The sequence below is a fragment of the Apis laboriosa genome, unplaced genomic scaffold, assembly GCF_014066325.1.
Source record: "Apis laboriosa isolate Shangri-la unplaced genomic scaffold, ASM1406632v1 scaffold42_cov153, whole genome shotgun sequence".
In the NCBI taxonomy this organism is placed as follows: domain Eukaryota; kingdom Metazoa; phylum Arthropoda; class Insecta; order Hymenoptera; family Apidae; genus Apis; species Apis laboriosa.
This window is the reverse complement of record NW_025223257.1, coordinates 1,818,265-1,843,874: the sequence shown is the minus strand read 5'-3', so window position 1 is coordinate 1,843,874 and position 25,610 is coordinate 1,818,265. Positions and strand designations below refer to the sequence as shown.

General features: G+C 39.8%; 1 protein-coding gene and 1 long non-coding RNA gene across 4 annotated transcripts in view; one reads left to right on the top strand and one right to left on the bottom strand.

Annotated features, from left to right (window-relative positions):
* The window catches only part of LOC122716110, a 121,957-nt gene that overhangs the window by 33,160 nt on the left and 63,187 nt on the right, over window positions 1-25,610 (bottom strand). The gene's annotated exons all lie outside the window — the stretch shown is intronic.
* Window positions 1-25,610, top strand: part of LOC122716111 — an 80,566-nt gene that overhangs the window by 37,211 nt on the left and 17,745 nt on the right. Inside the window, exon 1 of one of the 2 annotated variants that reach the window (XR_006346946.1) lies at window positions 491-1,150. The exons of the other annotated variant lie outside the window; for it this stretch is intronic. This is a non-coding gene — a long non-coding RNA (uncharacterized LOC122716111). Of the gene's footprint in view, window positions 1-490; window positions 1,151-25,610 lie in introns of those variants that run through there. 2 annotated transcript variants of the gene reach the window in all.

Here is a 25,610-nt window from a genome sequence, read left to right as displayed (position 1 = left end):
CATAAATACTTCCACGAAACGAAATTGCTCGTAAATTTTCTGCACGAGGAATCTTTTATCTCTTAATGTTCTCCCTTTCCTCTTTACGGCCACAAGTACAAGATAAGGGATGCTCGTCCCCTTCCTTAATCTCCTCTTCTTCACCTCGTTCAACCGCTTTGCTTTTGTCCGATTCTTTAATCGTATCTCTCATTGCTCACCTAAATTCTATCCAAATATCTCGCTTATTGTTCAAGTAAGTTAGAGATCAAAAAAATAAAAAAATAGCAAAAGTACAGTTAATGATAATTTACAAAAAATGGTAACACAATATAGAAAAATATCTAATTTCAATTACTTGATAAGTTTCATCCTTAAAATATCGTGCAAAAAATTTGCATTATCGTATCGTGTCCCTAGACTCTCATACGTTTCAATTTTCCATATATAAATAAACGACGTTTTGCTAACATTGTATATTCCTTTTCTCTTTCAGATTCGACCTGTTAAAGATACATTAACGATACATTAACACTCCTCAATACGATAGACACACTCCAAGTGATAACAAATGAATTTAGCGGAGAATGGTGGAGGAGTAATTAATGGGAGAATTTTCGTTTCGCTATCGTTATTCAGTTCGGTTGGCGCGGAAAGACAGGGTGCAGGTGTTGCCTGTGTCAGATAATGGCTCGGCTATCTGCACATCCGCTAATTCGGGATAGGAGCTCGCCGGCAAAATCCTGACAGCAGGGAGTTTTGGCCGAGTGGTCGCCACACCACGATAGATAGATAGATAGATAGATAGATAGATAGATAGATAGAGAGAGAGAGAGAGAGAGAGAGAACTGGTAATTGGTGTCTGAAAGCTGTTTTCACCCGGAAACCAATCGTCCTCCTCTTCGACGAAACTTTCGCAGCGGAGTTTCCAGATGTAGACCATCCACCGTCGTGTAACCAATCGTCGAAACCGTGCCACCCAGCAACCCGTGGAAGAAAAATTGCGGCCGGTGAAGCGCGAAAACTGTGCAGGGAACACGTGGAAAAGTTTGGTGGCCGTGGTTGGCTAGCGTGAAACCGCATCACTTTTCTGATCGCCGATATCACGGGAATACTCTGATTGAACCGTTACAGAAACGTTACAGAACAGGGTGCAGAAAAAAACCTTTAGGTAAGCGAGATTTTCTAATTGATATTATTCTTTCATCTCGCTCTTTTAATCAATTTGATGATACGATATTCGTTATTTCTTAAAAAAATATTTTTTTCTTTTTTTCTTCTCTTTTTGGTTTATGTTCAAGTAGAGGAGATTTAATAATAATTTTATTAACGAAATTGAATTGCTTTGGAGTGGAAGCCTTATTTCATTTCATCATAGATTCGAAATAAATTTAATTAGAGAAGAGGTACCTTTGCGGTGCCTCTGTTTTCCTTTTGGAGAAGGTATTTCTCGTTAAGGTATGGCGTCGTTCGGGAGATCGGTTTGATTTGATAAATTTCGCGCGAAATTTCTATCGAGATGGAAGAGAAGAGAGCCCCTGAAAAAAACGGGCGCGAAAATGAACGAGGTTATTCCCGATATCACGCAACTGATACGATACTTTCGCGTGCTGTCTACATTCGTATTACTGGATTTGTGGTATCCGCAAGTTTGTGAACTCGAAACACCGCTTATTCTCCCCAATCTCGTATAAGATTATTCCAGAGAAAAAGGGAGGAAAATACAATGGAAATGTATTTAACTATATGTAAAATTTACCATCAACTCTCGATTCAATAACTCTATTAACAATCTTCTTGAGAGTTTTGTTCTCAAATATAATACATTTTCGTGCAACGAAATGAATTATTTGGAAGCATACGATGATCGATTCGTGGAAGTGGATCGAAATATCGTTACATGTACGAACTAACATATTTATTTTGTTATTCAGGGATGAAAATCCAGAGCAGCACAACTGGCCACAGCCACTAGCTTCGTACGTACACGAAACGAGCCGGCCACGAGCGAGCTCCCAGGAGTCGTATAGTTGGTGACTAGTAATTAGCTAGACGAGTGACACTATCTCCTTTATCACTCCCCGTGGGTGCAACGAGCACGCGATATCCTAGCTCAGGCCTCGTACACATTCGTTTCCTATAATTTAGCGTACGTATAATTCCTTGTTATCGGATCAATCATAACGTATAATTCACGTAGGTATTGGTTTCAACGAATAATGGAGTACAAACGACGACGATCATCTTGGGAATCGCAGCAAAATCTTGTTTCGAAATCGAACGAAACCTCTCTCGTCTCATTCTCTTCATCCCCTCTTTTCTCATCTTTCATTCTTCATTTTCATTCGAAGAAGAATCTGGCTACAAGAGAGCCGTGGTTGATTCGTTGGTGAATCTTCTTTTCCAATGCAATTCCATTCCTCCCCCATTCTACCCTTTTTATCCTTGCTCGCTCTTGCGTATCCAGGTAGATTTGTACATATACCCTCGGCCTCCATCTCCGAACGCTCCATCCCCTCTTCCGGTTTTCATTCCCCGCGTGTCTTTCCCAGCTGCCGAGGCGTTTATCCGGATGCTTTTCAGCTACGTGCACACCTGGAAGATGTTCCACGGGAAAAAAGGACGAGTTCATAACCCGGGATACAGACGAGAATATAAAGCAGACAGCACCATCTTATAACCTTTTCCTCCCAACATCCTCGACATTTTTCTTCGTTCTTCTGCTTTCTCCTCCGTTCTCGCTGTAACCACAGTTTTTCCACCTTTAAAAGGATCGAGTAATTTTCGTGGAGAATGTTTACGGCTACCCGAACAAAATTTCGCGGAAATAAAACGTAGATCTATTAAAGGAAAAACGAAGGAAACGGAAAGATAGTAATAAATAAAAAATTAGAAATATCGTATACGTGTAATGAAGATCTATGATGAATATTTTTGAGTTCAATAGATCGTGGATTATTATTCTAAAATAATGAAACGAAAAGAATATTATTTATAAAGAAGGAATTCAAGAAAGAATCTCGCGTCACTTTTATTCTCTCGATTCTTACAATTCCGCTGAAAACTGACAAGTGTCGTAATCGTTGCACCCTGGCGGATAATTCATCACAAGTTTTCATTTTCTCGTCGATCAGCATCATCATACGAGATTTCCTCCCCCCTAGCCGCCCAAAGCGACCGAAATGCGTATCGAATCCCTCGAATTTCGATCGCACAATAAATGACTAATCACGTGGAATGCGATTAATTAAACGATCCCCTCAGTTAACCGGCGTATTATTAATCACGAGGCTGAATGTTTCAACGGGTTTGCACCGATTTAATTAACATCGATCAACGCACGGATTAAAAATTAACATCGCTTCCGACCCACCCCTTTCAAACTTTCAGCCTAATTAACTTCGACCCCCGCGTACCCACATCCGGCGGAAAGGAATGGAAAATGAAAATTGAAGGGCAAATTATCGATTCTTTGCCTTGATCGAGACCCCGACAAAGGGTTGGGAGAGACGTTGAGAGCGATGGTGCTGCAACTTATGAACAATCTTGCGTTATACGTAACAGGTCCCTTGTGCCATCGGGGACATCGTGCTCGCTACCATCCCCTATCCACCCCTTTAGCGCCCCCCTTTGTCCGTAGGACGCTGTAAACTTGCTATATATATCTCGATATCTCGACGTAACATCGCCGCTCGTAATTTAGCCAACAGATTGCCCCGTTCTGACACTCGCTGTTATATGAACGTGTTCCACGATTAAAACAACGTGGAACGCGTTCAATCATTTTCGAAAATTTGTGCGATTGGCTCTCCCGATTTGCGATTCAAACGAGGGAGTGAAATTTCGAGAATGGAAAGCGAAGCGATAAATTATTTCGCCAGGAGAGAGAGAGAGAGAGAGAGAGAGAGGGATCGCTTCTTTGGAAAGGACGAGTCTTGGAGGATTTCAATATAAATCAACGGCTTATGAATATTAACAAGTTTAAGTTTCTTGTTGACTTGTTGTTGTTCTCGCACTGCTCAAGGTTTCAATCTCTCGTACGTGAAACTTCCGTTTATCATAACGGGACAATTTTTACTCGATACACACGGAAGTATTATATGGTTTTTGGGCGTTATTAAAATTTTTGGAAGGAATTACACTAAACGGAAAAATTCGTTGTGTAAGTATCCAATATTTGGAAGAGGTATTATTCAGGTTGAAAATATTTCAAAGAAATGATCTTTACATACTTGTGGAGGATCGGAATGAATTTATTAGAGCAATAAAGTAATGGATAGATCATATCGTATCGACCGAAAATTATACCATTCGCATCGTGCTAGGCTATTATTTATGTCTAGAATCTAGAATCTCCTCGGCAACGTTTATAGTCTTCCCTGGGTCGGAACGTTAGATAACGCGTAATTCACGCGAAATGCCCGATGCAATTAAACCGCATTTATGACTCCGCATCTCGGTGGCGAACTTCGTTCATCGACAATAAAGCGAAAATGGATGTGCATTAACATTGTTTTCGCGTCAAGTGGCTTAGCAGCCTCGACAACCGAACGAATCCTCATCTCGTGAAACTCGTCTCCGCTCGCCGCATAATCGATAAAACCTCCCCTATTCGACTTTCGAATCGAATTTCGAAAAATACATGTATCGATATCTTCACAAAATATTTCCATCTCTCTTGTTTGCATTCCCTAATTCTTCGTTCGAGCGCAATTTCCAATTTCTTTTTAAAGAGAGAAAAAGAAAAAAGAAAGAATTAATTCCATTGCGTTAGCAAAGTTTAAAATCGAAAGGGAAAAGAGATACTTATTTTTAAGTAACGAGTTAACGACCTCCTTCCCTATCTCGGAGAAAATAAAATATAAAAGTACAACGATGGTGGGCGTAATTTTTTTCGAATAAACAGCGCGACCGTAGTGTAATTCCGCTACGATACGATCTTCCGGCACAATGGAGCTGCGCCCGATTCAGCTTGGATAAATCAAAGCGGCGGCCACGATAAAACCTCGGGACTTTTCTTCCCAGACAGGGATAAACTCGAGAGCAAGTTTTTCCAGGCCGAGGCAATAACCGCGCGACGTCGCGACGCCCCCGCAATCGTATTCATTCCGCTCGCTTCTTTATTTATTTGTTACCTCTTTTTTCTTTTTTTAACTCTCTTTCTCTCTCTCTCTCTCTTTCTTTCAATTTTTTAGTCGAATTAATTAACTCCATGCTCGCTAATATGGGATACGCCATCGCCTCGTTTGTCCTCGACTGTTTGTCATTCCACTAGCGAAGAAATCTTCTTTTGTGCTCGCTGAGAAAGAAACGACGAGGGTGACATGGTCACGTAGGGGTTTTAAACGATGTCTCTGTGTGTATCATTTTGTCTTTTTTTTTTTGCTTTTTTTTCTACCCCTGTACCGAAGTAGTCTTCTCGTTTTCCCTTTCTTCTTTGAGAAGTCTCTCTCTCTCTTTCTCACTCTTACTCAACTGGGTCCTCCTCGTGGTCGCCCTCGAGCGTCTCGAGAGTGGTTTCGTTTTCCTCGAAGTGACGCGCTTCGAGGTTGACTGAAGGGCTTCTACGAGGCCCAACGCCTCGGTTTAATGGGCTTGATGCATCGTGAGGGGTGGATAACCTTTGAGGACAGAGGCTGCTTAGAATTTTCGGTCGAAAGTTTTCGGTTCCCCTTCAACCCTTTGTTTCAAAGTTTCTTTTTGATTCGCGCGACATTAAAATCCAAACACCCCTGATGCATTATAGAAAAAAAAACATAGTATTATCTCTTTAATACAATCTCTCTTCCAACATCGTGATACATTTCCTGAGACGATGTTGAGATACTACAAGATTGTTTTCTAAACTTTTTTGAAGAATCCGAAAGAATACGAAATTTTCCCCAAAATAAATTATTTTGAATTATTTTTTGACCTTTATTTTCGAAACGGATCTTGGCACAAAGGAAAATTGAAAATATCCCGGACCGAGAATAACGGGAATTAATAAATCAAAAGGTTGATCCATCGTGAATCAATTCCAGTGAAACATTCCAAATCCAGCCGTCCGCCGCATTCATATCACGTAAAGCGATACCGAGTAGTGATATCCGGCGAATGATCCGCCGTCGAAACCCGGACAGATTTATTAAGAACGATCCGCGACATCGTGCACAATCGTGTATCCCAACGATCGTGTATCGTTGATACGCGCGATAAGCGGCGTTAGCTATTTAAATCGGTATCACGAGTTTACGCCGCGAAACCTCTGAGTTAAGCGCGCGGATAAATTGCCTCAGACGAGAAAGTTCGGCTCGTGTTAGCCGGCGTGAGGGGGAGGAGGGGAAATTTGCTGACGGATGATTCGCCATCGGCTCTCTCGAGTTTTGTATCACTTGGAACCGGAGAAAATCGGGTCACTCGTCCGTCGAGAGGCATCGATTTACCGATGAATTCTAATTAGACCGGATGGAGAGCTCTCTTGGAGAGTTTAAAAAAAGGACACGTAGACACGGACGGTTCTTGAATGGGCGCGAGCGCGTGCCTTAGTCAGACACTGTTCAGAGGTTTATATTGTTCTCGCCCTGGTGAAAAGGTGTATTCATCTCCCGTAGAGCGGATGCACGTGCGCATTGCGAAATAACCAATGGTGATAATGAATCGAGGGGGATTATTTTTAAGCCCCCACAGTTTGTAATCTGAACGAGGAGATTAAATTTCCTTCGCGGTGTGCCGTTGGAGAATATACTGTTGTTGTTGAAATAAAGCGTGCGTTTGTCAGGTGTGCATCCACTATATTCTGATATATTGAGATAATATATTGAGTTCGAGTTGGTTAATTCGAAAGAACGAAATGAAGAAGAGGTTTATTTATTATTGGTTATATAAATGATATTGAATTAGAAAGCTCCAATCTTCGTTTAATACAGATACAAATTAAATTGTTTACAAGTTGATAAATAGATTTCAATGAAAATATATCTTTTTGCGTATCACGGCACGATACGTTTGAAATTATATCAGGAACGATAATATAACGTTAATCGTAATCGTGGCGCGATTTACGACAAAACAGTTTCGATTTAACGTATCGCAATTTGGATCATATATAATCCTGACACAGTATAAATTGGATAATAATTTCTGAAACGGTGCAATTAAGATATATAAATTAAATTATTCAACTGGTCGTCCTTAAATCTTATCACATCGTTACATCGTTCGTTCGAATCAAGTCTCGAAATAAAACTGGAAAAAGACGAGAGAAGAATTGAAAAATTTGGCGGAGAAAATTCTTTCTACAAATTTCTTTCCAACGGCATTGAATCAGATTTCACGCTCTCTCGATGCAACTCTCGATGTTTTCCCCCGGCTTGTCCTACAGCTAACCAAGCTTAAGCTGCTTAGAACTTCGTAACCTCTCTCTCTCTCTCTCTCTCTCTCCTTCTCTCTCCCGTTCCGGATGTAGACACCAGGCTCCACACCGCCCACGCGACAATGGCTGGGCCACGAATTTGAAGCAATAGCGCCATTGGCGGCCGGCGTAACTCTGATGTATCGGCGGATTAGGCAACCAACCACGCCATTTCAGTCGGATTTTCCTTCGACCTCGATACTCACCCGTACTCACTCTCCTTACTCTCCTGTGCAAATGGTATTCCGTCGAAGATACGCTCGTAAAACGTCAACCAATTTGCCGGATGATCCCTGGCATCTCGTTCTCTACGCCACGCTCTTCAGTATTCATGGAATCCTTCCCATTACTTTAATCAGTGTTTCTAATTAGAACTTATTCCTGGATAATATTTCTCCTCGTCTCGGACGAGATTCAGTTTTATTTCGGGTGGAGATATATATATGGCCTCTTTCGGTCGTAATAAAAATAATTTCTTTCCTGGAGGAGGGGGAGGATTCTTTGGGTGGATCGTTTAATCTCGGTAAAAGGGAGTATTCGAAAAAATGAAATGTATGTACTACGTAAAGTAACACTTGCGTGTTTATTTTTTTATATATAGAGTAAAATATGGAATAACAAGTAATTTAAATAGATGCATTGTGCGAGTTTCAAGAATTTCACAAACAGAGTTTGTTTGAAAGAAATAGCTCTTCAGATTTGTATGACCCGTATAAAAAAAGAGATATTGAACGATTAATCTTCGAAATCTTTGAAATTCTCTTTCTCATAATCACGACATTGAAAAACACGAGGAAAAAATAATTGGCCTATAAAAAAAGAAATCAATTTCAACAACGCTTCCATTCCGAACCGTGATTACAAATATATACTCGAAACATTTTCGTGCGAAGGGTTAAATAAATTTAAAAGAGAGAGAGAGAGAGAAAAGAAAAAGAAACACGACTCTTTTGTGCATGTTTCGAAAGCAGTCGACCACAACGTTGGTCGTTCCTTGTACGCCGCTGATAAACGTGCAAGTTCGGCCACGAGGAAGGGATGCGCCATAATGGCGTAGGAGTGGTAGCCCATTGTCGTGTACACAATGAATCTCTCGTTTGAGCATTCCTAAGGAGAACGTCTCTGCCAGTTCCGGGATAAATGCCGCGAAGCATCGTTGTCAAACAACTTTACCTACACCCCCTTCGATCCATTGCCCGCTCGAATACTTGGACTAATCTTCATACTAAACTAGGGGGGACCTTAGGGGATTCCTCCCCCAAATTTTATCGAACTTTGTGGAAAGCGAACGAAATATTTCGGATCGATGCAATTCCCGAACACCGACTCCAAAACACATTCAACATATTCGACAATATCGATAATATCGAAATTTTTGAAATTTAATACGCGATTGTTTGCGGTTGGCACAAAGAGACGACATTTAACCATTTCGATTTCCACGCGAATATTGGTCGAAAAAATAAAATTCATCACGGGATCTCGATTAACCCCCACGATGTGCTAACGCATTCGCGTTACCATTTCCTGCCCGTTGGGGCGGGAAAATATCAGAGATCGATCGGTTTACACCGTGTTCACAAGGGCACACCGAGGGAAACAACGTTGGAACAATGGAGTTGGCCGCTTCGATACACATCCTTCAGACGTAAATTCCCTTGCGCTTGGTCGACATCTTACATCCCCTCGAATATTCCACCATTATTCACTTCCTTTTCCTTCCTCCCCCACTCTTCTCTACCCCTGCTATCCCGGTTCCATCCATCCGAGCACAAAGAGAATTCGCGATAACGGGATACATCGTTTCCCTCTGGATGTCCTCTCGACGACGGTGATCGCGCTCTTCGAGGACTCTCTTGTTGGCCCATCGCGTCGAGCGATAAATTAAACGACTTCCGTACCGAGAGGGTTCACAGAGAGGGTTCACCGAAACTTGGAAAACGTTGAAGATGGATCCTTAATGGGTAAAGTTCCGTTGACGAAACAATCGATGGTTCGTGTGTCGAGGACGATAGAGATTCGAGGGGATGATTAGTTAGCGGAAGCTTTTCTAAGCTTTTGTCGACAATCGTTGTTGTTGTCGTTCGAAGTTTAAAACACGAGTTGTGCGATTTGTACGAGAGCGCGTTTATATTTCGTATAAAATTGTATAATAAAATAAAGAAGGAACATTTTTCGATTCGAGATAATAACGAAATAGTTTTCAATAGGCATTTTCATGGATTTAATCCCGCGCTTTGTCACCGAATTTCACCCGGCGAATACGAGTAAAACGTAATTCGTGTCCCGACGCTGACAAATTTACTTTTCCACGTACGAAGCGATGTACTATGAAACGGGACAATACACGCTCCCATTGCCTCCATTGTTTCCCCGCTAAATGAAGGCAACGATAGAGAGAGAGAGAGAGAGAGAGAGAGAGAGGGTGGTGAAGGGAGAAAGGAGGAGGGGAAAGATGAAGAAGAAAAAAAGAAAAAAAAATTCCGTGAGAGTTCCTCATCAACGGTTCAGTAATAACTCGTGCATCCCCCTCCATTTTGTCGCGCGTTATTAATTCCTCGATCGTCGTCCAACCGACCTAGCCTATCCGTCTGTGCCAAAAATAAAATCGTGCCGGTCCCGTTCACGCCTTTTCCACATTTACACGTTTCACCATTCTCAATTTGTTAACACAAAAGTTAAAACGGAATCTCGCGGATATTTTGAGAACCAGGCTATGTATACCATCAGCCTCTGGATACCGAAACTGGATTCGTCCCGATTTTCCACGTCTTTATTTAGCGATTAAATCTTATTCGAGGCAAAGGAGAATCGGACCAAATATATCTTCCTCGAACGCAACAAAAAAAAAAAAATGAATTCGAATTTGCATTGCGAATCGAGAGCGAATATTGCGAATAATATTCTCCAAATTTTCACGGGGTTTTCACGGGGTGAAGATATTAAAATTGGTATACCTCTCGTGCGACCGGGAATCGTTGAAGATGAAAGATGAAGAAAATTGAAATTCGAAACATATTCGGAACATAACGCGAATTATACTCGTTCCACACGAGCTCGATCGAGTTCGAGTGGTTTAAACACTTGGAGGGTTGAATCACTTTGCATGGAGGATTAACGAAGCCTTGGTTCACGCGTCGACGTTGTCGGTTTCGAATCAGATTAAACGCGATGTAAACCTTCGCGATATCATCCTCTTTACGATGATAATAATCTGTCTCTCGGTTAATTCGTTGTGCAAATAACGATCGTGGAACCGATCGGGATATTGTGCAATTTCGTAGGAATGATAGGATCGTGGACGATACGAGGGGAGGCGAGATAAATTAATTAGAGGACGTGTAAATAATCGTTTTTCTTTTCTCGAGCTAATCTCTCTGGGGTGACGTTTCCATTCGCGAATTTACGCGCCAACTTCTCCTCCTCGGTCTCTTGAGAATTCAACAACTTTCCTTTTACCTCCTATGGAGCAAAGAACGCGAGAGGGGTCTGAAGCACGGAGTCGGTCTGAAGCGCGTCGTATCGCATTGGCGAGAAGAAACGAGAAAGGCGAAAAGGAGAGAAAGGAAGAAGAAATTTCGAACATGCAAAGATTCGTCGATCGAAAAGTAAGAAGAGAAAGAAATTTTAGAAATGGAATGGGATGGAAGAAGAAGAAAACTAAGGACGAAAGAAAGAAAGAAACGAGAGAGAGAGAGAGAGAGAGAGAGAGAGAGAGAGAGAGAGAGGTGGGAAAGAAGGGAAGATCTTTTGGAGAAATGGAAGAAAAGATAGCAGGTGGAAAAACCGCGAAGAAATTCGAAATGTAAATAGAAGGGGTTGGAATCGGACCAACATCCACCTAGTGCATGCATGCATCTGTATTCAACGTTATCCTTAACTCGTAAAGTAAACATTCACGGAAGAGCACCGTGGCGCAAAATATAAGCATTAAGATTCTACGCGAAGCCAGAAGCTGCGGTGCATCACACGAATCAAAATTCCTTCGAAATATGCGTGCGTTTATTCCATACCGATAACACCGAACCAGATCCAATTGTCCGTACGATTTTCCATTATATATTCACGATTCACTATTGATAAAATACGCGCGTTAACCCGTTCCGTGTCACGTCAATTTTTCTCGGTACACCTCGCTATTATTCCGCTAATTAATTAATACGAATTTTCGGATATCGAATTTAATGAACGACATTGTGCACCGTCGCACGCGATTATTTTACGCGCACTCGGATTTCGAACAGCATTGTTTGTAACTGGAATTATCAATTAAAACGTCGCGATAGATAAGAAAGTTGTTATCGTTCGACTTGCTACGAAAAAAAAAAAAAACGATTAAAAAAAATGGAAAGAAAAATATTCGAACGATGTATTTTGAAAAATATCTCCGGAAATATTTCACCCACGTTTTCGTTTGTTACAATTGATCGAGGTAAAAAATTGTCCGTCAACTATTATTGAAAAAAAATACACGCCTTGGAAGTGAAGAAACACGAGCATAAGAAATTACACTTCTTTTTTCTTTCCTTTCTCTCGAGACTTCTCTCGAGCTACAGTTTTATTCGGACGATAACTGATTTGTAGCCGTGTACCGATTCAATCGCATAAATCTTCTTCCTACCCCTCTCTGTCCATTCTTTCTCTCGAAGCCTGGCCTCGTTTACACTCACGTGGAACGAGTGCAAGTGTGCGCGCGTTAACCTCACCGTTTCGCTTAAGGGTGAAGAGTTGGTGGCCGCTCGTGCGCGTTTCCTACGCTTCCACTATCCGACATCCGACTACTGTCGCAATAATATCCTTCGCTCCTTCGCCACCTTCGCTCTGTGATTTATCCTTTCACGAAACCCACTTCGCGATGCGAGGAAGATATTAGACATCGTCGGGAGAAGAATACGCATTTAACGTAATTATGAGACAATTTGAAACAACTTTTCGAGATCTCGAGGATTAAGTTTACAAATTCGTAGATTTCATACAACGTTCGTTAATTTATTCGTTGATTTAAATTAATCTGCGCGAAACGAGGAATAGGATTAGAATAATGATTTTCCGGTTACAAAAAGGATTTGTAAATAGTTTGGATTTAATTAAGTTGCAAATTGATATTGCGGGAATTAAAAGGTTTGTTTCGAAAGTGTGCGAGGATTTTAATCAGGTTAAGAGGAATATGGAATTAAATTATATGAGTTTTTTTTTTTTAAAGCACTTCTCGATGAGGGAAAAGTTTTGAATAATTTTATGATTCGATAAATTGTCGATTGAGTGTGCGTTGAAAAATTGAGGAAAATAGAAGGAGCGTGCAATGAAGTTTATGCAAAGTTGAGCCTGTGTTGTATGAATTAAATTTTACGGATAGAAAGTAGTTTCGAATAATTGATTGAATTTTCAATCGAATTTTAAACAAAATTTATATAATTAAGGGTGGAAGGATGCGGATGTATCGTTATATATAAGAAGAATATATAAAATGAGAGGATAACTTTAGCGAAAGTTTTTAACTAGAAAAATAAGAAATGACGGTATTCAGTTTCACAAATATTGGATTGTCAAATTGCAATCCTACTAAATTGGATTCGATTGCAATTTTCACAGCCAACTTTTCAGAAAAATTCTTCCTAAAAGAATCTTCTAAATCGCTCGATTCTTCTCGAAGGGATGAAATTTCTTCGACATTATAATAATCGCAGCATGTAATTCTCTTCTTCGCCAAATTGAACCCTTCGTTTCGTAAACTTCGTTACGAAACATATACACGTTCTCTTTAATTTTTCATAAATATTCGTGAAAACATTTCGTTTAAACATTTCGAAACAGAATCCTACATAAGCAAACATTAATTCGCAAATTGTTCTAGAAGAAGAGAATAGAGTTATAAAAAAATAAAAAAAAGAGGAAGAGGAATATTTCTAATGCTGAAAATTGAAATTTTAAAGCAATAAATAAATAAAACGAGAACACAAAAGAGAGAAGAAAAAAAATATCAGAAAAACATTGAAAAATTCAAACAAACGTCCGGNAAAAAAAAAAAAAAAAAAAAAAAAAAAAAGAACGATACAAAGAATGCATTAAAAGCATGAAATGGAATTAAAAAACTTGATAAAAATTTTAAAAAAAGTCAATGGAAAAAAATTAATTGTTTTCCCGTTTCAATCTACAATCATTCGGAACGGGATTACATCCCTTTTGTAAAGAAAATTATTAAGAGCATACATCAATTTTCACCAGCGACATAATTCGTGATTCCATTCCTATGCAAAATAATCGGCAATGCTTCTTAATTGGCAATGCCGATCTCCTTGTCTCCGCGTCAAAATCGGATGATATACGCGACAAGTTATTGTCCCGTTCATAACATCCTGTCGCGACGATGTTAGTTTCTATTCACAACGAACGCACGGTCACGCTCCTCCCTTCGCCACCCTTCACCACCCTTCACACTTGTGATTTATGCCCATGCGTGTATGCACATTGTGCACCACCATCGCTGCGCGTTGCGCTAACAATCTCAATGAATTGACGACGATTATACGGCAGTGGGTCGTCGTTTACAACTCGTGCAACCGTGTTACGCGTTCGCCACGGTGCGTGCACTCGTCCTGCGGTGCTCAACGATTAAAAATCCTACGAGTCGAAACGCTAAATAAACCACCACTGCAAGTAACATAAAAGCACGTTATAGCACGTTGATCGTTTCGTGAACGAGATGCCATCTTTTTGTAGTTTTAGTTTTTCTTTTTTTCTTTTTTTTTTTTCGTTCTCGGCGCGATACTCGACGCGAGGATAAAAAGCGGTGAAATCTTGGCGCAATTGTTTCGTTCGCGTTATTACGGAAAAGGGATTAAGTCGTTCGATACGGCGAATCAAAAATCGAGGAGGATATCGATCTTTTGATACGTGCAAAAGCAATCGTAAAACGACCATGCATACTAATGGGAATAGCTCGTGCCGAGAGCTATGTGCAAAGGGATATTTGAATATTCGAAAACTCTTTTGCATCTTTTATTTTTTTTCTTTTTTTTTTAGAAGAGAAGCATACGGTCACCCATCCTCCCCCGTAAGATTGGAGATTCTTCTCGACGCTTATTTAAAGATTAATTATTTGAGTATTTTAAATTCACTCACGATTTTAAACGATTGGATGGATTTTCTTACAAGAATAAAGAAACGTGGAAGGAAATATTTAGATTTCTTTGGACAATTTTTGCTTAAACGATATCTTTCTTAAACGAGATCCATAAACGTTAATTCTTAATTAACCGGATATTAAGCGAAACGAGCGATTTATTATAGGGTAGGGACGGAAACTATCGAATTACTCGGCATAAAAGCTACTTTTTATGAATGGCACGCATACGGTCCAAAGTGCTCGGTCATAAAACGCACAATTAACTGCAATCAACGGCCCTGAAAGTTCGATAATCGAGTTCTCGTGTAATTGGCTCTGATTCCGTAACAACGCAGCCTCTGTTAACGTGCGTAAGTCCATTTCGAAACTGGGGGAGCTTGTCAAGTGGGCCGTTTGAAATCAACCGATGAATATCCTTTTATCGTGAATTTTTAATCCTTGATCGTGATGATTAAAGTATATTAAAAGAAAAATATATATATATGTGTGTGTATATATATTTCGCGTAAAAATATCCATTCTTCGTTGATCCAACGACGAACAAAAATTAATATTCAATATTACGAGACGCGAATATAAACAATAGGATTTTACATAAAATCCTCCCATTTTTGTCCCCTCTATAATCGGATTATTATTTCTTTGTTTAATTTGAAAAAATATATATATATGAGATAATAATTGATATTTTCACCAAAGTATAGCTGAATTGAGAAAATAAATGTGAATAATCGTGAATCAAGTTCAGTTCCAAAGTTTGCACGCGCGGTGATCTATAAATGGTTAACAAAATTGAAGGTTGCAAATATTCTCCGCATAGATGCGAGAGAGTGGTCTCAAGTGCGCTCAACGATAGTCATTACATTAAGAGATTCCTTACGTTATGAATGTTTAAAGAAAAATAACGAGAAAACAGGCGGTACAAGTGTTGAGGAAACAATCGTTTCATCATTGTAATTAGCATGTCACGATCCCGGTGCATGAAAAGGAAATGCAGTGAGCTAATTTCTCAAAAAAAAAAAAAAGAACAAAAGGAAAAAAAGAAATGTAGTGTGACGCGAAATTTACGAAGCGTAATTTCATTTCACGAACGTATCGCTTTTAATATCGTCGCGATCCATGGAATCCATATCGTTGAAAATGATAAAAAAAATATCGGCCAATGAATCATTCTATTTAACACTGATAGACGCGCGACTAATTTTGCACGACCCAAATTCCGTGATCGAATTCCACCGCAATTACCTGCCGATTCCCCAAACGAAAGGAATTTTCGTCCACGCGTCCACGCACTTCCTGATTAATGTTACGCCCCGTTTATTATCGGGTCGCCCGGTGATTTTACGTGAACGACATGGGGCTCATCTAATCGTAATTGGACGTTAATTATAATGCGCGTAACGGGAATAAACAAGCTAATCAAATTATCGAGTGATCGATAACAAGTCAATTGAATATCACGACACAAGAGGATAAATATCACGAAAAATCTTGAAGAACATTGACCCGATACGAGAATCGTGAAAACTCGTGTAAAATGGATCAAACAATTTACTCTCGAATGAAAAATCTCCTCGAGGGGATGAAAAAGATTTTAAGAGTCAATTACACCCTCTGAAAAGTAGATACTCCACTGAAGAGAATCATCTCACAATATACGTATAATTTATATTTCCATTATCCACTTAGAAAATTTTATTAAAGATTTTCATCGATTTCGTTGATAATTTAATTTGTTAAATGGAGCTGAACACGATTTTGTAACATCGACTGACGTTCTATCGCAAGAGAATCGGTCTTGCAAACGTAGATATCGGTCACAAATATCGTTATAACGCAACATTTTCGTGTATTATTTATCCCTTCGAGTTTGTTTCCAGGCGCAATTTAATACGCGTCAACTGGACATCATAAGAACGTTAATAATACGTTTCACGTTTCAGATTATAATTCAAAAAGATAGCGGGAAACTTTTGATAAAAGCCACGTAGAATTGTAAAAGGGATGTTACGGTTGTAACCGACGATACACCACGCGGAATTCTAATTACGTCAAACTCGCGAGAACACTCTTTACATCGCGAGTACAAAACAAAACGTTTCCGACTCGCTCACTTTTTTTTCCATCCCTTCTCCCCCCTCCCCCAATCTTCCCTTTGTTCCTTTTAGTCCTCGCCATCGAGAGAATATCGCGTTGCTGCCTAGGACTTCCCTATAGGATCCTTGAAATAAAAAGAAAAGAAAAGAAAGAAAGAAAGAAAGAAAAGAAAAGAAACACGAGAGTCGATAACAGGGAAGAAATTTAAAAATGGGTCGGCGTTTAACCATTCGAGGCAAAGAGAGGGGGAAAAATTCTGCCTCGCGCGGGAAGAAATTTGTTTTTCCAAGTGTTGCGAACTTTTTTTCATAAGTTCCTCGCGCAGCGTACGTTGCTCGCCACTATCGACGATAAGGGATGAAAATTCAGGAGGATCCTGATAAAATGAGAGTGTTTCGTTTGCTGGCCGGGTTTGTTCTCAAATTCTCGTAAATATTCCCCGTTGAATCCCCCAATATTTCGCCGGAATTTTCTTCTTCCAAGATTAAAAATTCCAAGTGACCAAGCGTATGAAAACGATGTCATTTTCGTCAAACTTGGAACGAAAATGACACAAACTTGTCTCGCGACTGCTAAGATAAGTTCGCGAAATTGCGTTACTGAGAACGGGAATTTGAAATTCTCTCTTCAAAATCTTCCCTTTCGCTTTTGAAAAAACCAAAAATCATGGGGTACCGTGTAAAAAGTAAAAAGTCAAATCGGATCAAATTTCCCCTTCGAATCCCTTTTGAGAATTTCCATCAAGATTATTCGTAAACTAATTACCCCATTCGACGAAGCCGAACAAAGAATCTCGATCCGATCCTGAATTCCGATCAGGGCTCGAAGATTCCCTTCAAGCTTCATGCCAGAACGCGATCTCGAGCTCTAACCAATAATTAGATTATCCTCGACACCGTTCCGCCATCTCTCTCTCTTCACGTAGAAATGAAGTGATGGGATCGCGGGTGCCACTTGTGCGAAACATCCAGGGAACTGCTTCAACTGCTAATGGCCCTAATCCCTCGATATCCCTCGCTTTTCGCGTCACCGGTCACCAATTAGCGCGCTCGACTTTATCTTCTTCTCTTCGATTAATCGGGGAGAATGTGGAGGGGAAGGGAAAGGGGAAATGTCGAGAATGGAAATGAATCGTTGGAGAATTCACCGCGTCACAACCTTGTTCGAGGATGAAACAAGCGGCTCGGTCTAATACCGATTCGAGCATACCGGTTCCAGCTGATAGGATTACGTTCAATGAGCATTGCATCCCTGGTAACTCGAATTAGTCCATCCGGGGAACGAGGGCCAGGGGCGCATCGAGGACCGAAGATTGGACGGCAAGCAAAAAGGCGAGCACTCGAGTCGAATGGAAATTCGGCCGATAGTGTCTTTCTTCCCTGGAAACTGTGGCCTTGAAAAGGGGGAGGGGGAAATTATTCCGTGGGAATTCTCGATGGGAGTTTTCGGGCGCAAGTTTTCTGGTCCGTAGCCTGGATATTTTATCCCTTTGGCCGCGGGCGTTAATTACCCTCCACCAATGGAAAATATTCAATCGAAACTGGATCGATCGATCGATCGATCCATCCCTCCACCCCTGCCATTGTTTCGCAACGGTCCCTTGTTAAGCGTGGAACCGCGATAATTACTCATTCCGAGGAAGTCGTGCCTCTGGCTACGAATCGTTTCCTTCTTTTTTTTTTTTTTTTTTTTCTTTCTTTCTCTCTCTCTCCCTTCCCTCCCTCCCCCCATTTTCGCCGACCACCATTGAATGTAAAGTGGAACTTTTAACGAGGTTGATGGAACGAGGACTCGCGTCAAAAACTATTTTCCAAGGTTCGTCGCGTACGTGGCTATTATCAAAATTACCACCGATCTGTAGGGTTTCTGGGCGGCTTACGTCCTTATGACGTAATCTGTGACGGAGCAGAGCAAATGGAGGGAAACTATTTAAACCTTAAGCTCCCGCCTGCGTTTCTCCCTTGCTTAATTTTCTCGTTTAATTTCCGATTCCGATCTCTTCCGAAGGGGGGCCGTTTTACGGGTCGTTTTACAAATCCCTATTTATTATTCCTGATATATCGTAGCATTTACTTCTGATATCCGTTTGAAATTTCTATCTTAAATTTATCGAATCTAATATTAAATATTCCCGAAGCTTTCCAATACTTCTTCATTAAAAATCTTATCTTCTCGATCAAAATCCGATAATTTCCCGCCCAATTCCGATCGCGATACCTTTATTTCGACGATTCGAGCGTTTAAATTTTAACGAGGAGCCGTGGCAAAAAGCGGCGTAGCCAACTCGTAACAGTGCAAAAAGCTTCGTAGAGCGGTCGTTGTGAAGTCTTCCCCCCGCGCCAAGAAGATCATCTAGCCGTAATGGGGCACTATTTATTTAGAAGAAACTTTTGTAAAAGAAAAAAAATAGAAAATAAAAAAAGTAGCCTGTGAACGACGTACCTCAGCCCAAGAGTTGTGGAAGAATTTTTCTCGCGAACGGCCACTACACGTTTCATCCCCCCGTTTAAAACATTCTTGCCATTCCGATCGATGCGCGAATTTTTCCTCCCCACTTCCATCTTTTTATCAAATTCGTCCAGTGAATTTTCCTCTCCTCTCGTTCTTCGTCCGTTTATCAACGACCCATTTGAAAATTTTCTCTAAGAAACGGAGTTGTGCGCATTCGAAATTACGTTTTAAGATAAAAGACTGGAAAAAGAAAAAAATTATCCTCGAAGTTATCGCGCAATGCGTTCCAATTTAATGATAACAAGATGGCGAATCGTCGAAGAATTCTCTACGCTATATTTCAGGGGGAAATAATTATAGCAGAGTTTTATGCAGTAACCTTGTGGAGTACAGCATAGTTTTTATTTTTCTTTGGATAACGATGCTCGTAGGAGAAACGTTCGTCGTTCGAGAAGAAAGTAGAAGAAAGAAGAGGGAACCGGTATGAAAATTTTGAGATGAATCTCGAAATATGAAAGGAGTGTATCAAGTCAGAATCTTAGAAGAAATTCTCAGACAAATATATATATATATATTCTATTCTGAAATTCAGATCTCTTTTCTTCCATTATTTCGCGGCATCCTTTTCCCCGTTCTTTTCGTGAACTTTTTCATGAAATTGTTATATAACGAGAATCTCAAGATAGATTATACAAAAGAAAAAAAAAAAAAACTTGTTTCGATCGATTAAATCGACAGATCGGCCAGATATGTGTAATACGGATATTTTGTTCGTAGTATTTTCTATTCAGACGGATACCTCGCTCTGGGGAAAAATATACGCTAGATAGATGCATCGAATGAATTTAAACAAGAGGCAAGAGAGTACAGAGGTCTGTAACAAGATGAATGCGAGGGGGAACTTCTCTTTTACGAGCGATTTTTTCCTATCACACGATGCTCTTCCGTTGAATGCTCGGATAAAAAATTAAGGCGCATGAATTTATAAAGAGTATCAAGATCATCGAGGGGGAAAGTAGAGTGTCGGTGAAATTGGAACAACGCTTTATGATCTCTGAGGCTAATTTTGAGTCCGAAATGGAATCGGAAACGACGCGAGATAAAGAAAAAAAAAAAAAAAAAAAAAAAGAAAGAAAGAAAAGAAAAGAAAGGAAGAAAGAAAAATCATACCGGCAAAAATTAGGGGAAGCTCGTGCGATAATTCGGTTTCGCGTTTCCGGTCATTCTTCATTCTTCTCCGTGCTCACGAATTTTTCATGGATTTCCAGCGTGAAATAGAGAACTCCTGCCACGTGAAAATATCTGCTGTTTCATTGTTTGAAAGCAAAATTTAAAAATTTCATCGATAGTATTTTCTACGATCGTTCGCGAAATTTGATATCACCGAGTATCACTTTTTAATAAAAATTAAAATACAGAAATTATTTGTATTAAATCTCGCTTGATTTGGAGATAGAGGGGGGAAAAAAAGTAGACTAGATTTTTAATCGATAAAAATAGAATTTATTAATCTCATAGAAACAAATAATAACTTTTCTTTCTTTTCTTTTTACAAAAATTCTCTCAAAAATTGTCCATTCTTGATATTCTCTCTCGCGCTTTCATTGTTCTTTTACATTTATATCTTCTCTCTCTCTCTCTTTCTCACGCATCATTCCAAGCACATTCTCCGTCCAATCAAATGCATTCTCGTTCACTCAATAAACTCCTCATATATCTCAAAACGCAGCCATAATTCATAATATTCAATTCATATTCGTATTCTAATCATTTCTATCCAAATATTATTTTAAAAAAGAAAAACAAAAATTATCACTTTCCACGTTTATTTACGTTATTTACGCGTATTTACAATTTTTCACAAATCACTTTTTCACTCCAGGTGTTAAAATCGCGTAGAATTAGAATCCAAGTCGGCAGAGCGAAATCGAAACGAACCTATTTACCATATATATATATATACTCATATCGAGGTAATTAAAATGATCGGTCGGCCGCGTTTTATCGGGGAGTATGGCAATTGGTGCGGTTTAATAGGAGCGGGTCGAATATCAGGGCAGGGGACCGAGCGAGATTAAATCAGCTCGCGTTGCAAATTAAATTCGAATGATGCGCCGCCCGTTTATCTTGTTATACCCCGGCTCGGCTCGCGTTTTGCTAATAATTGAAATTTCGGTGATCGCGAATGACGGTGAAAAGCCTGCGCGATATCCGCAGGGTTTGGGGGGTGGAGGTTTTACGACGGAAATTGCGAGCGTGAACGGGCCTTATTCGGTTAATTGGACGCGGTCCCGAATTGGAACGAGTGGAGGGAACGATCCACACTTGCGGTCGCCCGAAACGTTAAGTACCGATTGGACGGTGATATTGATTCGATGGCGTGCCGGTGACACGGTTGGTTACCTTCGAGGATCCTGTTCGAGGACAACTGCGTTGTCAGCTGTTTCCTCGGGAACACGAGGGAAACCTGGCGATTGTCGGGATTCGGTCACGATTGTGTCCATACACGGCGGGACAGCGGGTGACGAAATTTTGGTAATACGAAATTCGAGGATTTTGTGACTTCAGCTCTGTTGAGGTGAGTACGAGTATTCGAAAGCGAAATTTCTTAGGAGAGAGATATTTGGTTAAGTTTTTTTTCTTTTGTTTTAGGAGGGGCGAGTATTTATTGGAATTTTGTTGTTATGATATATATATATATATGGAGCAATGTAAGGAAGGAAAATTAAAAAAATGTTGCAAATTTTTCTATCGTAATCCGATATCACCGTTGGAAAAGTTCTGATTCCTGAACGTAATTCGATAAAATGAGAAATTGATAACGTTATTTATTATTGGTGGATAAAAGCGTTATTATGGATTAAATTGTTACAACGAATTATTTATTCGAATTTCGTCATCATCGTTCCGGTATTGTTCCATCGAGACGTATTACGAAATTGCCTCTGTTGGTGGAAATCTTGTATTAACAAAACGTATCGTAATTACACAACGAATTCGTTTTGTGTGCAACGGGGCAACAATGAAGATTTATTCGTATTCGTTTCGCAAAACGCGATACAGTCCCGGCCGAAAGTAGCGGGGATTATTCAACGCTCGGAGCCACGTTTTATTATACAACGTCAATTTATTTCTTACACTCGTCGCCGTTTTCCAGCTTCAAAAAAATCTTCAACCGTAATGTACATACGTAATCCTTTATATTCGATTTAATGTGACACAGAAACTTTTTCGTCAAAGACAGGCTGGTGGATAAAATGCTGTGGTAAAACTCCACGTAAGAGTAAATCGTTACACCGTTTACCAATTATTTATATATCTTTGAAGTAAAAAATAAAACGTTTTCTATTTTTTTTTTTTTTGCCAATATAAAATCTAGCACCTGTACAATTCAATTACCTGTTAATTAAATCATTCTCGTTCGACATTTATTTTGCAGATATCGAACTCACCAATTTTTCTTCGTCCATCGACAGAATCGTAATTAAACAATTTTCCGGGACGATAAAATTTTACGCTGGCGTTATTCGAAACTCCATCGAATCTTCGTAAACGATTTCGAACTTTTGCCCGGTATTGTATCGCGAAATCGATTGTCCATGGAGGCGGATGGAAATTTCCATGGGGGAAAAAAAAAAGGAAAAAAAAAAAAAAAAAAAAAATCGGTGACATTGCAAAATTGCAACGTTCGTTCACTCGTATCGATGTTAATCCCGATCGATGCGTTGTTAAATGCGGAAAAATTCAGAGCGATAACGAAAAAGTATGGCGAGCGTGTCGAGGCAACACGGTTTCCTCCACCGCGAAAACGTCAATAACAACTGTTGACCGAGTCGAACGTTTCCACGCCGATACGAGGCGAGCGAGTCGATCGCATTTGCCCGCCTGATATTTCCCCAGTGTGGTGCAACGTGGTACCCGAAGAGGCAACCACCCATTCACGAGTCGAACAGCGTGTACACGGGGCGAAAGTATCGCGAGGGCTCTTCCTCGATCGAATTTAAACGCGGTAACAAAGCGCAATCGAGTCGAGACGAGAAGGAAAGTGGCTCTGAATGAAGCCAAACGGTCGGCTAATTGAACACCCGATAGTTTCTTCCCCCGCACTATTTACAGTGGAAATATTTGGATTGAGAATTCTCCGTGTTGATCGATGATTAATTCTCCGACAGTACGTTTGGAAATTGTGGAATAATAGAGAGAGGGAGAGAGGGAGAGAGAGAGAGAGAGAACGTAGAAGCTTGGAACGTTTATATTGCATTTGGAGTACTTTCTTCGTTGGCCGAAGGGGAAATTCTGTTTCATCTTCTGTTCGAATTAAAATTTTGTGCCAACTTTAAATTGGGGAATATACAAGGGAAATGTCGACTCGATTGTGAGAAAGAAAAAAATTTCCAAAAGAATTAGAATAATCGAAAAGTTTATTTTACGTGAGATAAGATCGCCTCGAAAGATGATAAAGAAAGAAAGATAATTGCCCTCTCTTCCGTGCCATTTCATTCTGACGTCTCGAACGATCAATTTCGAAAATTCGACCGCGCCAAACGATTTCCGACGAATTCACGCGCTTCGATTTTCGCGAAAAATCCGAACAATTATTGGCGTTCACGTTACGGAATTCCCCGACGCGGAGTTCCAATCCCAGTCGACACATACGAATCGCGATAATAGAAAATCATTTCGAAGTTCCCCTCCCATCTCATAATCCCCGCAAAATTCCCTTCTGGCTGGAGAAATCTTATCATCGACGTCATTCTCAGAGAAAAACCGACGCAAAATAAACCCGTCTCCCCGGAGAAATTATCCAAAGTGGCCATCCTTATTCGACGTACGTATTTCCACCGATAGAAAGGATCGAAACTCGAATCGAAGATTTCTGTTTTCCTCTCCGCTAAATGGCGCGAACGCAAGTTTCGATGTACGGTGGTCCCCTCCCCTCGAAGAAAAATTCTGGAAAAATGTTGGTAAAAAATATGGAAAAAATATCGCTTCGGATTGGCCGAGTTCATTTACACCATTTCCGTTGTGCTCGTGATTTCGAGTTTGTTGCGACGAAACGAGGATAATTTCTCCTCGGCGTGCGCGCATCGAGGGGATCAAAGTGCGCGCGTTAAATCGGTGGCGTCACGAAAGACGAGAGAGGGGGGCGAATTCTCTGCCAAACCGCTTCGAATACCCGGGACACGGGCCGTGTGTATTCGAACGCGTCAACGCAACATTCCAGAGACCGCCTCGCTAACAAGGACAGACACTTCGATCCATTGACGTCACGCCGCGTCTCTGATCGCTGTATCACGTTCCATCCACACGCGTTTACGAGATACGAGGAATATCTACGCAGGTTACGATTTTTTTTTTAATATCGTTGATCGCTTTTTTGAACATAGATAATTAACGTAACGATTTATGTAACATTTATGTAACATTTTTTCTTTAGTAATTTTTGGATAGAATATTTTTCACGGGATACAATATCGTTGAAACGAAAGTGTAAAAGAAAGCCTGCGTGAAGAAAGCATTTTTAAATTTTTTAATTGCGCGTCGAGCACAATTTGAATTTTTTTTTTTTTACTTAAAAAAAAACGATCCTCGAAAACCACGTATGCCATTTTTTCTTGCGAACGTGGATAAAGTTAAATGGAAAAAGGAGATTTTTTTTTTTTAGCGAAATATTACTCTTGAATTATATTTAATATTTGTTTTCGGATGAAGAGGCTACAAGCGATAATACGACACGAAACGATTTGGAATTTAAATGAGGCGTGCTTAAGTCACGTAGGAAACTCGAGAGAGAAAGAGAGAGAGAAACAGAGATTTTGCAATGATTCGAAGAGAGGAACAGAGAATATATATAGGAACAGAGAATGATTTCGTAGGATATCATTTAAAAAAATAAAAGAGAAGAAAGAAAAGAACGTAGATACTTGGAGTTGACTTTTCTCAGCCTTCTTAATGATCATTAGAGTGAGACAAGTGCAATGATATACTCGCTGGTTTATTACGCAAGGAACGGTGTCACGTTTGAAACAAGTCTTAAATTCGTCTTCTCGATGAGACTGTCTTTTCGACAGTGCAAATATAAGATCATTTTCGACGCGTTTATCTACGTATCTATATTGTTTCTTTACAAAGTTATTAACGTTATTAATTCATTGTAGATCGAATGCAGCATTGTATTATCATTTTTTTCAATTTATATGTACTTTACTATTATTTGTTTAAATGAAGTTACAAAAAGGGATTTCAAGGATTTTTTTGGAGGGGGAGGAATGAAGGTTTAAAATGTCTGAATGTTTAAAAAATGAAATGAATTATTTGCGACTGTGAATTAATTAAGAATTATTTATGACTGTTTCAGATACAAATGTTGGATATATTTTGTAACGAGTTTGTATTATTACAATGCACGAAATATAATATTATCACGTATACACGAAAAATATTTTTAAAAAAATCTTGTATCATAATGGAAGTGTCTGAACAGTCCAAAGTTACAAAGTAAACATAAAATATCGTTATTAAAATATCGTGTACATATACAGCAAATAAAAAATCTTTTTGTTT